The sequence below is a fragment of the Perca flavescens genome, chromosome 12 (assembly GCF_004354835.1).
Source record: "Perca flavescens isolate YP-PL-M2 chromosome 12, PFLA_1.0, whole genome shotgun sequence".
NCBI classification, from domain to species: Eukaryota; Metazoa; Chordata; class Actinopteri; order Perciformes; family Percidae; genus Perca; species Perca flavescens.
In genome coordinates this window covers 10,263,158-10,278,878 of record NC_041342.1, presented here as the reverse complement: position 1 = coordinate 10,278,878, position 15,721 = coordinate 10,263,158, and positions in this window count along the sequence as shown.

Here is a 15,721-nt window from a genome sequence, read left to right as displayed (position 1 = left end):
TTTTTGGAAAGAATTGTCTAATTCAATCTCTCCATCTGCACTTAAAACACTATTAACATTCCAGAGCTTAATGTTAATTCAGAAAATGTTACAAATACCAATTCCAACATATTCATATCCATCATTCTCATCCTTGCTTCATCATTGTCACACTTCACCATAACATATAGAATCATTATCAATGACTTACTACATCACTTCCCATTCTCATTCTCATTCCCCCTCTGGTGGTCCTCCCCGTGTTCCTGTCATCTAGACTGGAAATAAAAGGGGCTTGGACAACATCCATCCATTCATCCATCCATCTTCGTCTGCTTATCTTATTATATATAGCGACCATAGGTGAGGGTAGGAACGAAAACTGACCGGTAGAGCGAGAGCTTTGCCTTCTGGCTCAGCTCTCTTTTCGTCACAACGGTGCGATAGATTGAATGTAATACCGCACCCACTGCGCCGATTCTCCGACCAATCTCCCGCTCCATTGTCCCCTCACTCGCAAACAAAACCCCAAGGTACTTGAACTCCTTCACTTGGGGTAAGGACTCATTCCCCACCTGGAGGAGGCATTCCATTGGTTTCCTGCTGAGAAACCATGGCCTCAGATTTAGAGGTGCTGATCCTCATCCCAGCCGCCTCGCACTCGCCTTTTCCAGATCCACAAAAAACATGTAGACCGGTTGGGCATACTCCCAGGCTCCCTCCAGGATCCTTGCGAGAGTGAAGAGCTGGTCCGTTGTTCCACGACCAGGACGGAATCCGCATTGTTCCTCTTCAATCTGAGGTTCGACTATCGGCCGAACCCTCCTTTCCAGCACCTTGGAGAAGACTTTACCAGGGAGGCTGAGAAGTGTGATACCCCTGTGATTGGCACACACCCTCTGGTCCCCCTTTTTAAAAGGGGAACCACCACCCCAGTCTGCCACTACTTTGGCACTGTCCCAGACTTCCACGCAATGTTGAAGAGGCGTGTCAACCAGGACAGCCCCTCCACACCCAGAGCCTTGAGCATTTCTGGACGGATCTCATCAATCCCAGGGGCTTTGCCACTGTGGAGTTGTTTGACTACATCAGTGACAACATGTTTGTTGTTAATTCAACAATGTTAGTAACTCTAAAAACACATGTACATGCAGAAGACTCCTACTTTACACAGAAAGGAGAGCTTATTTGAGGTTTACAGTAACATTTGCAACCCACGATAACCTGATGGGCATTCATATGTATGTATGATCAGAAAACATGATCTCATTTGTATCAGTTTGCTTAAAGCCATGGAGAGAAAGAAACTGCAATTCCTATTAGTTTTGTAGGAAGCAAGCAACGTTTTAAAGTCTATTCTAACTGCTTCATTTTCAATTATATTCATTGTGTAAGTGCTTTTAGTGTTATTAAAATATATCTTCCTAAACTAATCTTCTTAAGGAACAGGGAATGTAAAAATATCAGTATCAGGGTGTTGCAACAGAGTATGTACAAAAGGTTAAAATGATATCTGTGTTCATCTTTTAACTGGATAATATGTTATAGATGAGAGTGACTTTGGATGGATGTCGATGGATTTCATGTGTAGCGGCCGACGCCAGTGTTTCCATGTGTTAGCAAGGTATTGTTAGCATGCATAAAGCCTCACCTTTACTATGTTATGTGGTTATTGGTAAAGTTTGTGTTTTTTTTTATTGTATTTAGACATCAGAGTGACAAGTGTGTGGAGTTGTGTGCTCCCTAGTGAAGCCTGTTTTTCAGAGTCTGAAAAAATATGTGTTTTCTAAGTCAAACTGTACATTTAAGAATTAACTGGAGTTTATTGTGAAGGTATATTTATATTGTTTTATTTTTGTTTTCTATGTCAGTGTCCTAAGCCCACTGCCGTATGTTTTGGATCATTTTGTTTTCATTATTTTTTGGTTTTGGCCTTTTGTCAAATTGAAAGTACTGCCAATATTATTGAAATAAACGAACCCTGAAGAAGTTATTGTGTCCTGTGTGGGTCTACGTTCAGCAGGCTACATATATATTATAAGTCGGGCTGGTCATTTCCCAATATATTTTGGCTGAATATCGATATACGACATATATCCCGATATTTTTTCTGCAAAGTGAGAGCAAATGTTCAGTCAAATGCAAAGCCAAATATGACATGTCACAAGTAGTTTCATAGAAACCGGCTATTTCAGTGAACAGTTGCAAAATCAAATGAATAAATAATAAACAGGTTTCTTCACCTGGTTCAATGCTCAGCTGTTCAAATAACGATAACATGTGAACATAAATACTATATAACAACAGGAGTACTTTTTTGAAATCAAAACTCCATAAGGTTTGTTTTAGTTTTTTCCAAAGTTTGAAATTGTTACATTTTTCTTCTACACATTTTCAGATTTTAGATAAATAATCATTAATAATAGAACAGCTAGAACAGTCTTCAGAAAAGGACATCACTTCACTGTAATGCAGCCTTTAAAACCAGGAAAAGACACTTATGTCATATCACGATATCCAAAATCTAAGACGATATCTAGTCTCATATCACAATATCGATATAATATCGATATATCGCCCAGAATGCACCTGAACACACCTCCCTGTAAGACCAGCACGCCCAGAATGCACCTGAACACACCTCCCTGTAACACCAGCACGCCCAGAATGCACCTGAACACACCTCCCTGTAAGACCAGCACACCCAGAATGCACCTGAACACACCTCCCTGTAAGACGCCCAGAATGCACCTGAACACACCTCCCTGTAAGACCAATGCCCAGAATGCACTTGAACACACCTCCCTGTAAGACCAGCACACCCAGAATGCACCTGAACACACCTCCCTGTAAGACCAGCACGCCCAGAATGCACTTGAACACACCTCCCTGTAAGACCAGCACGCCCAGAATGCACCTGAACACACCTCCCTGTAACACCAGCACACACAGAATGCACCTGAACAAACCTCCCTGTAAGACCAGCACGCCCAGAATGCACCTGAACACACCTCCCTGTAAGACCAGCACGCCCAGAATGCACCTGAACACACCTCCCTGTAAGACCAGCACGCCCAGAATGCACCTGAACACACCTCCCTGTAAGACCAGCACGCCCAGAATGCACCTGAACACACCTCCCTGTAAGACCAGCACGCCCAGAATGCACATGAACACACCTCCCTGTAAGACCAGCACGCCCAGAATGCACCTGAACACACCTCCCTGTAAGACCAGCACGCCCAGAATGCACCTGAACACACCTCCCTGTAACACCAGCACGCCCAGAATGCACCTGAACACACCTCCTTGTAACACCAGCACGCCCAGAATGCACCTGAACACACCTCCCTGTAAGACCAGCACGCCCAGAATGTACCTGAACACACCTCCCTGTAAGACCAGCACGCCCAGAATGCACCTGAACACACCTCCCTGTAAGACCAGCTCGCCCAGAATGCACTTGAACACACCTCCCTGTAAGACCAGCACGCCCAGAATGCACCTGAACACACCTCCCTGTAAGACCAGCACGCCCAGAATGCACCTGAACACACCTCCCTGTAAGACCAGCACGCCCAGAATGCACCTGAACACACCTCCCTGTAAGACCAGCACGCCCAGAATGTACCTGAACACACCTCCCTGTAAAGCTTTGCCCGTTATTTTTTACAGTCTGTAAGTATGAAACAGCTTTTGAATTTCCTGTATAATTAATCTTGGAGGATATTTAATGGATGAGTGTTTAAGAGGAGAGAGATTGGGGTGCTGCCTCTCTTTAATCGTGTGTTTATGGAGAAAGTGGGTCTGGACGGCCTCGAGGTACACAATGCCAACGCTGAGAGCTTTGAACTCTCCTCGCTGCTGTGTGAGCTTCATCAGAAATGATGTTTGTACTGTGTGGAAAAAAAAACAAACACAAAGCAACAGCCCACCGAGGTATTAAACATTAATAAAATCCAGAAATAGTATTTCAGTTATTGCTACCTGTTTTAATGTGCATTTACAATTTCTGCACAGTAAACTTAAAGTGCTCAGATTATGCTCATTTTCAGGTTCATAATTGTATTTAGAGGTTCTATCAGAATAGGTTTACATGGTTTAATTTCCAAAAAAACACCATATCTATGTTGTACTGCACATTGCTGCAGCTCCTCTTTTCACCCTGTGTGTTGAGCTCTCTGTTTTAGCTACAGAGTGAGACATCTCACTTCTGTTCCATCTTTGTTGGGAGTCGCACATGCTCAGTACCTAGGTAAGTCATTTCCCGATATATTTTGGCTGAATATCGATATACGATATATATCCCGATATTTTTTCCGCAAAGTGAGAGCAAATGTTCAGTCAAATGCAAAGCCAAATATGACATGTCACAAGTAGTTTCATAGAAACCGGCTATTTCAGTGAACAGTTGCAAAATCAAATGAATAAATAATAAACAGGTTTCTTCACCTGGTTCAATGCTCAGCTGTTCAAATAACAATAACATGTGAACATACCGTATTTTTCGGACTATAAGTCGCTCCGGAGTATAAGTCGCATCAGTCAAAAAATGCGTCATGAAGAGAAAAAAAACATATATAAGTCGCACCGGACTATAAGTCGCATTTATTTAGATTATAAATACAAGAGTTATTCAACTACACAATAGCACACAGAACAATACGCTGAATACGGTAGGTGTCCGGTATGTTAACGTAACACATTAACAGTTATTGAACTATACAATAGCACACAGAACAACTAGCTACCAGGGCGTGGAGCATGGATGTATTAAAAGGCGTGGAGACGTAACTGCACCGTGAACGAGCCCCTCCCGACTCGTTCCTCCAGCTCTGGCCGTCTTGCTTTCAGCCCACGATTAGCCGATTAGCTTTCTTTGTTTTCTTCATTGCAGTAAGAGTCACCTTTTCGCCAGTCTCCCTCATAAGTTTCTCCCTCATTTCAAACTCTCTTTCTGCTGCCGTTTTCGGCTGCATATTTTACTACCTGCAGTTTGTTATCTCTTTTCTTTCTCAGTTGTCTTTAGGAGGAGCGTTCTAGTTGTCACAAGCCTAGAGCGCCCTCTCGCGGCTGTAGACGGTAATGTTTTCAGTATGATTTAACATGTAAAAACATGTTAAATTATATATATTTTGATATATAAGTCGCACCTGACTATAAGTCGCAGGACCAGCCAAAGTAGGAAAAAAAGTGCGACTTATAGTCCGGAAAATACGGTAAATACTATATAACAACAGGAGTACCTTTTTGGAAATCAAAACTCAATAAGGTTTGTTTTAGTTTTTTCCAACGTTTGAAATTGTTACATTTTTCTTCTACACATTTTCAGATTTTAGATAAATAATCATTAATAATAGAACAGCTAGAACAGTCTGGTGAGTTCAGAAAAGGACATCACTTCACTGTAATGCAGCCTTTAAAACCAGGAAAAGACACTTATGTCATATCACGATATCCAAAATCTAAGACGATATCACGATATCGATATAATATCGATATATCGCCCAGCCCTAATTATAAGTACAGAAGGTTTTACCCTGTCTGTGAGTGTTTCCTGTCCCATTATCACACTAACCTTACGGTCCCCTGTTAACCCTTGAAATAGGAAAACCCCACTTATATTGACTCCGACAAGTTTTTCTTTTTATGAATCAACATTTAGTAAGTGTGGGAGGACCCAAAATAGGCAACTGGGGTTTCCATTGTCTCCTCTGCTTGTTTACTTCAGTTTTGTATCTTTGCATGTTTACTTCTTTGCAAATAAATAACCTGATGTGTTAGGGTATACAATATATTTGAAAGGACTGGATATCAATAAACATACAGTTGATACCCATCATGTGAATGGAAGCATCCAGTTGTGTGCCACACCAACCCATGTGGCACATGGTGCAGCAGTGGGCCAATCACATATCGCAATAAATCGAATAAACCATACAAATTAAATTTTTTTCTAGATCTGGGTACAAAAATGATCAAATGCCGGCATTTTTGGACCGGAGACAAGTTTTAACGTTACTTGGTACTGGGATATTACAATCGATCCCTTAAAGGGATTGAGTACCGGTATCCAGCCCTAATATGTGAGGTGCATGTGCACTTGCATCACTCAAATGTAAAACGTAGCTGCAGTTATGCCGTCACATGAATACAGTCAAACCAGTGTAAAACAGGAGTCATCCCAGCAAATTGATGTGTGTGTCTAGATCTACTCTATCTGTAAAGTCTTGAGATAATTTCTGTTGTGATTTGATACTATGAATACAATTTCATTGAATTTAATTGAATTTTTGCTAAAATCCATCCTTGTTGCTATTTGGGGCTGCCAGAAAGTATCGCATAGCTGTGTATGAGCAGTGTATCTCATTTTTAAGAGTTTGCTAGTATATTCAGCATTCAGCGTTTGATGGACTCAGTGTAAGTTAAAAGATCACAAAGATAAAACACCCACCAAATTTCCTGCCCTCATTACCTTAAGGTTAGTGTGATAAGGGGACAGGAAACATTTGTTTATTTTTTTCTACACATTTAGAAGTCATATGATGTTGAGTTTTAGCTTGGTTTGCTTTTAATACTATAAACACACCAATGACTAATGTGAAGCCATTTCTTATAGAACTCACAAAGTCCCCACCCCACTCTGTTGCAACACTCATGATATTTTTACATTTCCTGTTGATGAATGATGAAAGTTAAGGAGTTAAAGACACCAACAAAATGGCATGTATATGTATTGTAGGCTACATGGCAATGCAGGGTAATATGTTAGCTAAAGAATCTCTTGAGGGTGTGAGCATTTCCTGTACGACTGTTACTGCGTTTCAAAACCAAAAGTTTGCACTTTATGGATTGTTTTTTATGGATATGTATTTCAATTCTATCAGCATTCTGATGTAGATGTGGAGCCACACACAGATATAGTGTGTGATATAGTTAAGTAACACATCTATAGGATTGTGTGTCTTTGGTGGAGGTACGTGCTCTTTAAGTCTGTTCTAGTTCTTTTTTTTAAATTTCTGCTTTACATTTTAATACATATTTAAATTTACAGTAGATAACATCTGTGGAACATTCAAAAACAAACCTCTGGAGGTGGTTTGAGATGGTTTAACATGTCTTCTTTTCTTTTTTTTTATATTCTTTATTTATTGGACAATAGTGAAATTACAGTTGAGGAAGTGTGTATAGACACAACATGAATTCCGGGTATCTCCTTTCATTGCCCCTTTTTCTGTCCCTTCTATAACTCACAAAGATTTCAGAACTATTTGACAAGAACAAGGGATATAAGGGTTACAGCATATTTACCACATAAGGGTTTGTCAGATATCATATGAAAAAAAATAATAATAATAAAAAATAGATAAATAAGAAAGCCTGGCAAAAGACCTGACAGTATTTTCATCGATAATTGTATAGATTAACAAGACCAGGATTTACAAATATATATATCCCTGCACTATTCATCCAAACGATGCACATGTACACCTCCATATTTATACCTATACCTGCCCCCACACACATATTCATATACACACAGATACCCATACACGCATACATATACACACATAGACACACACGCACATATACCGTACATATACATATATACAAACATACGTATAGATATACACATGTACATTCATATATACATACACATAATACCCATACACATACCTATATATATATATATATATATATATATATATATATATACAGTGGGGGAAATAAGTATTTGACCACTTGCTGATTTTGCAGGTTTGCCCACTTACAAAGAATGCAAAAATCTACAATTTTAATCATATGTACATTCTAACAGTGAAAGACAGAATCCCAAAGAAAATTCCACAAAATCACATCATATGAATTTATTAAAATTGATAACCATCTGATGAGGAAAAACAAGTATTTGACCCCCTGGACAAACAGCATGTTAATATTTTGTAGAAAAGCCATTATTGGCCAGCACAGATGTCAAACGGTTTTTATAGTTGGTGACAAGGTTTGTGCACATTTCGGCAGGGATGTTGGCCCACTCCTCCCTGCAGACAGCCTCCAAATCATTCAGGTTCCGAGGTTGTCGCCTGGCAACTCGAATTTTAAGCTCCCTCCAAAGATTTTCAATCGGATTCAGGTCTGGAGACTGGCTAGGCCACTCCAGAACCTTGATGTGCTTCTTCTTCAGCCATTCTTTTGTTGCTTTGGCGGTGTGCTTAGGGTCGTTGTCGTGCTGAAACACCCATCCTCGACCCATCTTCAGCTCTCTCACTGAGGGAAGGAGATGTCGGTCCAGAATTCCACGATACATGGCCCCGTCCATCCTCCCCTCAATACGATGGAGTTGTCCCGTCCCCTTGGCTGAAAAGCACCCCCAAAGCATGATGTTGCCACCACCATGCTTGACGGTGGGGCTGGTGTTTTGGGTTGTACTCTGTGTTCTTTGCCCTCCAAACACGACGAGTTGAGTTGAGGCCAAAAAGTTCTATTTTGGTCTCATCTGACCACATCACCTTCTTCCAGGCCTCTTCTGAGTCGTCCAGGTGGTGAATGGCGAACTTCATGCGGGCCTGTACATGTTTCTTCTTGAGCAGGGGGACCTTGCGTGCGCTGCAGGATTTCAATCCATGACGGGCGTAGTGTGTTACCAACCGTTTCTTTTTGTAACTGTGGTCCCAGCTGCCTTCAGTTGATTCATCAGTTCCCCCCTTGTGGTTTTGGGATGATTCCTCACCGTTCGCATGATCAGGGACACCCCACGAGGCAAGATCTTGTGTGGAGGCCCAGACCGAGGGAGGTTGGCGGTGGTGTGGTGCTTCTTCCATTTCCTGATAACTGCACCGACAGTTGATCTTTTCTCTCCAAGTTGCTTTCCGATTCTCTTGTAGCCCATCCCAGCCTTGTGCAGATCAACAATCTTGTCCCTGATGTCCGTAGAAAGCTCTTTGGTCTTGCCCATGGTGGTGATGTTGGATGCTGGTTGTTTGGGTGTTGACAGGTGTCTTTTATACAGGTAACGAGGTGAGGCAGGTGTATTTGATGTAGATAATTGGTTCGGATTGGGGCTGTGTCTTAAAGAAAGACTAACTGGCTTGTAGGAGCCAGAATACTTGCTGTTTGTCCAGGGGGTCAAATACTTGTTTTTCCTCATCAGATGGTTATCAATTTTAATAAATTCATATGATGTGAATTTCTGGAATTTTCTTTGGGATTCTGTCTTTCACTGTTAGAATGTACAGTGGGGGAAATAAGTATTTGACCCCTTGCTGATTTTGCAGGTTTGCCCACTTACAAAGAATGCAAAAATCTACAATTGTAATCATATGTACATTCTAACAGTGATGTGGTCAGATGAGACCAAAATAGAACTTTTTGGCCTCAACTCAACTCGTCGTGTTTGGAGGGCAAAGAACACAGAGAGGGGGTGCTTTTCAGCCAAGGGGACGGGACAACTCCATCGTATTGAGGGGAGGATGGACAGGGCCATGTATCGTGGAATTCTGGACCGACATCTCCTTCCCTCAGTGAGAGAGCTGAAGATGGGTCGAGGATGGGTGTTTCAGCACGACAACGACCCTAAGCACACCGCCAAAAACAAAAAGAGTGGCTGAAGAAGAAGCACATCAAGGTTCTGGAGTGGCCTAGCCAGTCTCCAGACCTGAATCCAATTGAAAATCTTTGGAGGGAGCTTAAAATTTGAGTTGCCAGGCGACACCCTCGGAACCTGAATGATTTGGAGGCTGTCTGCAGGGAGGAGTGGGCCAACATCCCTGCCGAAATGTGCACAAACCTTGTCACCAACTATAAAAACCGTTTGACATCTGTGCTGGCCAATAATGGCTTTTCTACAAAATATTAACATGCTGTTTGTCCAGGGGGTCAAATACTTGTTTTTCCTCATCAGATGGTTATCAATTTTAATAAATTCATATGATGTGATTTTCTGGAATTTTCTTTGGGATTCTGTCTTTCACAGTTAGAATGTACATATGATTAAAATTGTAGATTTTTGCATTCTTTGTAAGTGGGCAAACCTGCAAAATCAGCAAGGGGTCAAATACTTATTTCCCCCACTGTACATATGATTAAAATTGTAGATTTTTGCATTCTTTGTAAGTGGGCAAACCTGCAAAATCCGCAAGGGGTCAAATACTTATTTCCCCCACACATACATAAACCCATACATACGTGCATGTAGAGACTGGTAAGGTACGCCTCTGTTTTATAAAAAGGGCATTAATATGATGGCCCTTCCAGTGGTTGTGTCTGTTGTATATGTGAGGTCCAATCAGTCCCTATTTTAACAAATTTGTTCATTTGTAACCGGTGTGAGAATGTGATTCTTTCCATCAGATATATCTTATGGATTATCTCTGTCCATTCCTCTGTTGTGGGGGGGGTCAGGTTGTAACCAATGTTAGGTAATAGCTTTCCTACCAGCTGATATCATGATACCAAGCAAATACTTGTTAAAGTGAACATCCATATTTAGATGAAAATCTGTATTTCCTAATATAAGGATACTAAACTGGAAGGGTATATTCATTTGCAATATATTCTCCATTGTTCTGTGTATCTCGGACCAGAATTGTACTATTGCTGGACACTCCCAGAACACATGCCAGTGATCGGCATCCTGCTTCCCACAGAGTTTCCAACATTTAGAATTGTCTTTCGAAATATGGATTTTCTGCTTTGGGGTGATAAAAAGGTATGTAATGCAGGTATCTGTAGTAGTCCTGCTTTTCTAAGCCATGCTTTTCTTGAAGGGTTTGGGAAGTCCTTTAGTTAGTTTTCCTGTATCTGTTATAGAGTAGAATGTTGTAATACCTTTGGCTATGAAGTATTTGAATCTACCATCCATTTGGTTAGGTTTGAAATCGGGATTATAGGCACACCATTTAAGTACTTTCAGTTTATCTTGTAAGTTATATTCAGTTGGAATTTTAACCATGGGTTGTGGATACCGTTAATGAATTTTCTCAAGTCTGTATTACCCAATAGTGTTTGTATAGGAGGGTTCCTAATTAAAAATAGTTCAATATCTTTCCATCCGGCATAATAAATTTGATTACATAAATTTAACAGAGGTCTAATCTGGGCTGAGAAAAAATAATTTCTCAGGTGTGCTACTGCCATGCCTCCTTCCTCCTTTGACGATTGTAAGGTTTTATATCTAACTCTAGGTTTTTTACCTTGCCAAATGAATCGGGAAATCATTTTATCCCACTCTGAGAATTGCTTGGTGGATATTTCTACAGGAAGAGACTGGAACAAAAACAACAGTCTTGGGAGAATGTTCATTTTCACAGACTCCACCCTTTGGACAAGACTCAGGAAAGGATTGGTATTCCATCTCTGTATGTCTGATTTTATTTTCGACAGAAGAGGGTCATAATTGATCTTTGCCAATGACGAGACGTCCTTGGGGATCGATATACCTAAATATTTCAGTGTATTCTGGTCCCAATTCAGGTTGAATTTATCCTTAAATTGACTGGGAGGTGCATAGTTCAGTGTGAGGAGTTGTGTTTTCTGAATATTGAGTTTGTATCCAGCATATTTTCCAAAGGTGTCCAGGAGCTTGAATAGTTCGGGAAGTGAATTAGTAGGTTCCCCTAAGTATATCAAAACATCATTGGCAAACAACGCAGCCTTGTGCTGGTCCCCGTTTATAGATATGCCTCTTATGCTGTCAGTCTGTTTAATCCATTGGGCAAGGGGCTCTATGTAGAGCGCAAAGAGAAGTGGGGATAATCCACATCCTTGCCTCGTACCTCGCTCTAGATTAATACTGTCTGATAAGTATCCGTTTATTTTAATTCGTGCACTGGGGTTCCTGTATAGACTGCTGATTGCTTTAACAAACTTTGTATGAAAACCGAATCTCTCAAGAACTCTATATAGGTATGTCCAGCTCACTGAATCGAAAGCCTTTTCAGCATCTAGGCTAACTAATAGTGCTTCTAGTTTATTTTCTCGGATATGATTCAGTACATGTAATGACCGCCTGATATTGTCATGAGTTTGCAATATAAATCCCGATTGGTCCGCGTGTATGATCCCTGGGAGAATCTTTTCAACCCTCTTCGCAAGAATTGAAGTGTATAGTTTGTAGTCTGTGTTGAGTACCGAGATCGGCCTATTTGAGCCGCAGTCCAGTCTATCTTTTCCCTCTTTGGGTATAACTGAGATAGTTGCTTCTGTCCAGGATGGTGGTGTTTTTAGTAGGCTAGGTGTCAGCTCTGAACGGACGACCTTGTACCATTCAGAGGGGAACCCATCTGGGCCAGGTGATTTGTTTGCCTTTAGCTTGGAAATTGCATTATTGAGCTCCTCCACAGTTATTTCAGCTATTAGTTTATTGCTTTGAACGGTTGATAGTACTGGTAACTTAAGGGTCTCCAGGAATCTTATAATTTGATTTTCCTCTTTTAGCTGCGGCTGCGTTTATAGATGTTTGTAATAGTTTTGGAAAGCCATTTGTATCTCATTTTGTTTGTATACAGTAGCTTTTGAGGTTGGCTCTTTAATTTTATAGATTGTGCTATCTGCCTGTTGCTTTTGCAGTTTCCTTGCTAAGAGCTTTGCAAATTTTGGGCCACTCTTGTAGTATCTTTGTTTTGTATAAATCATATTTTTTTGTATTTCTTGTGTGTACATAACATTTATTTCATTTCTAATTTCCTTGAGCCTTGGAGGAAGGGCTGAGTTTGAGTCTCCTTTATGTTTATCCTCAAGCTCTTTTAGTTCCTTATTTAGTTTGGATAATCTTAGTTGTCTCTCTTTCTTTTCGCGTGCACAGTAAGAAATAATTTCTCCTCTAAGAACAGCTTTCAATGTGTCCCACAGAATATCTGGACCTACCTCTCCATTATCATTTTCTCCCAGAGTTACAATTTCCTCTTTCATTTTGGTTGTGAATTGTTGTTTATTTAAGATACTGGTGTTCAGCCTCCATAATGTATTTCTAGGGTTGCTACTTATTTGTAGTGATAACAGAAGAGGTGCATGATCTGACAGATCAGTATTTCCTATCTCACAATTATGTATTCTGTGGCGGTCTCTTTTAAAAATAAAGAAATAGTCAATTCTGGAATACACTGCATGTGGGTGGGAATAGTGAGTGTAGTCTCTACCGGTCGGTTTGAGATCTCTCCAGAGATCTATCACACCCAGCTCTATCATAAGAACCTTAAGTTTCTTACATATGGGGGTTAAGGTAGTTCCCTTTGAAGAGTCTAGCCTTGGGTTGAGTCGTATATTCCAGTCTCCTCCGCAAATGATAATCCCTTTTGCTCCTGTCATTAAATCAAAGATGTTTCTATAAAAAGTGAAGTCACTTCCTGGTGGGGCATTTACATTCAAAAAGGTTATTTCAACTCCTTCTATTTTCCCAGTGACTAATATGTATCTCCCTTCCTTATCTTTTGTTTCTGTAAGCAATTCAAATTGGACTTTTTGAGAAATCAGAATGGCCACTCCTCGCCTATGACCAAATTTGTACGATGAGTAATAAACTTTAGAGAACCCCATTCTTTTCAGCTTTTCATGTTCTTTAGAGCCAAGATGTGTCTCTTGCAGTAACACTATTTGCGCATTTTCCTTCTTCATTTTACTTAGGATCTTACTTCTCTTAATTGGGTTTAGAACCCCATTGACGTTATAAGAAATCACTTTTAGTTTATTATCTATCCTAGCCATGGATTCTTATTAGTTTCGAACATATAGGTATTCTCCCAGTGTGGTAATATGCAGTTAAAAGAAAATATATCCCTATAACTCTCCTGAACATGGAGAAGTAAACAAAACAGAACGAGTACATTAACAAAACAATTGAAATTGAAGCTTTACAATTTCTTATTTCCAAAAGTGAGGCTCCTTCAAGGTGTGCCTTTGAGGGGCTCCTGGTGGTACTGGAGCCCCCAGAGGGGGTTAGGTCTCTCTTGCTTTGGGCAAGGAGGGCCCTTTGAGATGGCTGTGTAATCGTTTCAGTCACGAGTAATTTATCCTTGTGACCCGACTATGTTACAAAGAATTTATATAAAAAAATAAATTAAAAAAATAAATAAATAAAGGGGCTAATTTCAAAACATCAACCTAACCTAAGCTTTAACCATATGACTATACTAGGCTATTCCACAACTCGGATTTGCCCTGTGGATCGTGTTCATATGAAAAGAAAACTAAACCTTCATTTATCTGTAGTCGCATTTAGTTTGAGTTTCTCCTAAGAAGACTTTTCTGTACATCCCGATTAACCTCTGGGCGGCCAGGAGACGTGGTGCGTTAATTATCCGACGAGTTTGAAGCTCCAAGTCCGGCGCGACGATCTCCTGCCGTTTTCCATGAGGATAGGAGTCGGATCTCACGGCTGTCTGGGTTGATTTGAGCTGGTATGACGGTAATTGGAAATCCTCGTTTAGCCATACCTTCTGTGGCTTCCGTGGCGGTCTGGTACATGCGTGTGCCATCACTGTAGAATACACGTAGCCTTGCTGGGTATGGCGTTTGAAACTTAATTTGTTTTCCCTTCAATATTTTCTTTGCTTCCGCATATTCCATTCGTTTCTTGAGGACCGCGGACGGGTAATCATGGTCTACGTAGAAACGGGCAGACTTATAGAGCAGTTCTTTCTTCTGCCAGGCCTTGCGGATCACCTCCTTTTTGGCTTTGTAACTTGCAAACTTGACTATGATGGACCGGGGTTTTGCCTCTGGGCCAGTTGGCTTAGGAGCGAGTGTTCTGTGTGCTCTTTCGGTTCTGAGATCCATACCTGGTGGTAGATCCAGCGATTCTCACAGTAGTTTTTGCACAAAGTCAATCATGTTATCCCCCTCTTCTTCTTCAGCAATGCCATAGATTCGGATGTTTTCTCTACGAGCCCGACCTTCCTGGTCAGTTAGTTTAGCTTCCATGTTAGCCTGGCGTTGGGATAGCCTTTTCAGTAGTACCGTGGCCGCCATTAGCGTTGTTTCGATTCCGTCAATCTGCTCTTTTGCTTCCTCCAGTCTATTATTTGTTCTACTTAGCTCTTGTTTGATCTCTGTAAGATGCTGTGTGTTATCCCGTCTGAAGTCCTTCAGCTCGCTCAATATGCTTCGCAGGCTAACATCCGTTCCCTCGTCTTCTCCTGGAGCCGGCGAGTTGCCTCGGATAGCGATGTGTTGTTGTACCGATTCTTCGGTATCTTCATTCAGTGGTTGTGGTTTCTTGCCTTTTGGGTTAACCCTGTTTTTGCTCATGTTTGCTAATTCTTGCTTTACTGTTATCTACAGTGTTTTCAGGGTCTTTAGATCAAAACCGTCGGGGAGCACAAGTCTCAACCAGCCATCTGTAGCGTGACCCGGAAGTCAAAAGTAACATGTCTTCTTTTCAAGATGTATGTGCAAATTTTACTAGTGTGACAACCTCTGTGGTTATAGCCACTGACTGTCTAATAGTCTGTCTGTCTCCTCTGTACAAGCTGGGGAACAATAATGTGGGTAAGAGGGGAGAGAAAAAGAGGACAAGGTGAAAAAAAGTTCCCTAATTTTCAGAAGAGGCAGAAGGGAATAACTTTTTCTTGTTGTTAAAAATAAAAATCAAGACTTTGAGTAACATCTTACTCTCAGTGGGTTAGTTTAGCCAAGTCTTCTATGCTGAGGCAAGCTGAGTCAAGAGACATATCTGATACAAGGCATTTTTAGAGACATTTGCTAACGCTGAAGTTAATTCATAATTTTAAACTAATGATCCGATATG